Genomic DNA, 3,006 nt, shown 5'->3' with positions numbered 1-3,006 from the left:
TCCATAATACACAGGGTCTAAGCTAGTATCTCATAAAAGGTGGCGCTGAACCGAATATAACAACAATACTAAGATCGATGTTGTAAAATTCCTGACTAGGCATCAATTAATCATCGATTAATCGCTTATCCCCATCCCACCAATTAATTTTTGGCTAATCGGCAAATTAATCTGTCAATGGCCAAATCATGCCAAAATCAAGATTAATCAGACTTAACCGGCTTTTCTGACAATGGCCTGCTGGAATCAAGGGCTCGACCAAAATCATCGGTTTCCAGCTAATTTTTGGCCAAAATGTGTTTGTGTATATGTAAAGTTGAAAAGCATACATTAAATTTCAATTCGATTAATCCTGATTAATCTTTAATCCCTATCTCACCTCCCCGACTGACGACTTCTACAAAACTAATTAGGATATATCTGAGTTTTCACACTAACCAATACTTTTTATCAATGCAATGAGTTAATATTTTTCCAAAGTTGAAGGTACACATTTGAAAAGTAAAGGCAACTAAATTATTAAACCACATCATCATCATCATTCTTCCATGGAGTGACTGTGAGGTTTATGAAGGGTTTCTCTGATTATTAAACACACACTCAGAAGTCAGATCCACTTTTTGTCATCATCCTCAATAACCCATTTTCAGTACACATTACAATTTACCACATTTACCCTAGCATCATCATCCATTCCATTTCCATTTCCATTTCCATTTCCATTTCTGCCATTATCCACCACACCTTCTGTCAATAATAATAATAATAATAATGCCCAATCATCATATCCGTACCAAACCCAGAAACCCTTCTCGTCGGCGCCGTGTTTCCAACTGTCACCGCCACCCCGGTGAATCTGTCACCGGATTCTGTGCATTGTGTTTACGAGACCGTCTTGCTGGTTTGGAGGCTCCGGCGCCGGTGCCGGAGTTTCGCCGGAGTAAATCTGTTGCTGCCGGAAAATGCGAGGCGTTGGAGCTTTGGGATTCCGGTTGCAGGAGAATGTCGTGTGATGTTAGGGCGCGTAATTCTTTATCTGATCTGTTTAGTGTCGATGATACCAAGAAAACTAGGGTTTCAGATTTCGCCGGAGATGCAATTAGGGATGAAATTAGGGTTTCAAATAACGCCGGAGATGAAATTATGGTTTCAGATTACGCCGCCGGAGATGAAATTAGGGTTTCAGATTACGCCGGCGATGCAATTAGGGGTGAAATTAGGGTGAAATTAGGGTTTCAGATGACGCCGAAGATGAAATTAGGGTTTCAAATTATGCCGGAGAAGGTGAAATTACGGTTTTAGATTTCGCCGGAGATGGAATTAGGGTTTCAGATGATGCCGGAGAAAATGAAATTAGGGTTTTGGATTTCGCTGGAGAAGATGAAATTAGGGTTTCAAATTACGCCGGAGAAGGTGATACTAGGGTTTCAGACGATGATGAATTTGAATTAGGGGATCTGAAGACAATGAAGGAGATAATCGAAATGGAATTAGATAATAAAAAGAAGAATTTCTGGAACACAGCTTCCGTTTTCAGTCGGAAACTGCGAAAATGGCGGCAACAACAGAAAGAAAAGAAGCAAAGCAAGTGCTTCAATGGCGGAACCGACGTTGACCGGTCAAAGTTAAGTGGTTTTTTCGCAAATTAGGGAGGGTGAAGATTACACGTTAGGTAGAAGGTCTTGTGATACCGAGCCTCGGTTTTCAATAGATGGGCATCGGTTATCGGTTGAAGATCCACGGATATCGTTCGACGAGCACCGAGCGTCGTGGGACGGGTACATGGTTGCGAGGACAATTCCGCGTTTGACACCGATGCTTTCGGTTGTGGATAATGTAATGTTAGCTCCGGTTAATCGAGCGACAACGGTAGTGGAGAAGCAGCAAATGCGTTCGATAAGCGAAGATGGTTCGGCTCCGTCGGTTTCGGATTGTTTTACGTCGAATGTAGGAAGTAGTTCGAGTTCGAGTACAAAAACGTTAGGATTAGGTGGTGATGATGTGAAATCAGTGTCAAATGCGGGTGTTTTGCCTGCGAATGATGTTATTTTCCAAGGTACAAAGTTGGTTATTACAGAAAAGGAGTTGAAAGATTGGCATTTGAATTCTATAAAGAATGATAATATAGAATCGGTTTCTAATGCACCCGATTCGAGTGGTAAAAACACGGTGGTAAATTCGACAAGCAGGTGGAAGAAGGTTTGTAATCTATGGGGTCATAAGCACAAACTTGGTGATAAAAATGGTGACAAAAAGAATATTGAAGATGTCCAAGAAAACAGAAGTATGAATGTTCTCAGAAACAACCATGGTTTGGTGAGTTTAAGGAACAGGAGTACTAGGTATTCAACTAGTGATCTTGATAGTGGTTTGTTAAGGTTGTATTTGACACCATTTAGGAATAATTCTAGAAGGAATAAAACTGTTAAAAGCAGGGGTATCAGTGGTTTGTAAGTCTCCCATAAGTGGGATAAATTGTAGATCTTGTTAATTTGTTTTTTGTTTGAGGTTTACTTGTATTGTAGTTAGTCAGTGATGGGAATAATAGAAGTTGTAAGGTTATATGTTGTTTATGTTTTCCACAAGTGATGGCATACATACATGGTTTTAGAGTTTGCGGTTGTTTGTTTGGGGTGCGAAAATGTCCATGTCAGCACGCCTTTAGCGCCTACCACCGTAACACCTTTAGCGCCATGGGACGCCGCCCCTTCCACTGCCAATTCTCTAACAGGCACTGCTCAAATTTGTTGTTAAAGTTTGTTCCTCAGAACTAATAGGTTTTTGATCCCAACATGTGTATATAGATTAGATTTGTTGTGTATAAAATATAAATGCTTTCATTGTTTTCATGTTTTGCCAGTGGTGCATGACTTAGAAAGGAGAAATTATTACACAAAAAGTAGATTCCAATTGCTTGGTCAAAATGATATCCAAGTGAAAGTACTCTATGCACCAACTCTCAATAACTTACCTCAAGTTATAATGCTATGCGTAGTGGAGGGACTA

The 3,006-nt window shown here is 40.3% G+C and overlaps 1 pseudogene; it reads left to right on the top strand.

Annotated features, from left to right (window-relative positions):
• The first annotated feature begins 758 nt into the window (after positions 1 to 758).
• Positions 759 to 2,467, top strand: LOC143600458 (protein OCTOPUS-like; annotated as a pseudogene).
• The last annotated feature ends 539 nt before the right edge of the window (positions 2,468 to 3,006 follow it).

Source organism: Bidens hawaiensis, unplaced genomic scaffold (assembly GCF_021521415.1).
Source record: "Bidens hawaiensis isolate Kalapana, Puna unplaced genomic scaffold, B.hawaiensis_p1.1 tig00054127_1, whole genome shotgun sequence".
Taxonomy (NCBI): Eukaryota; Viridiplantae; Streptophyta; class Magnoliopsida; order Asterales; family Asteraceae; genus Bidens; species Bidens hawaiensis.
Note: the sequence above shows the minus strand (reverse complement) of the source record. Positions and strands in the feature narration are given on the sequence as shown.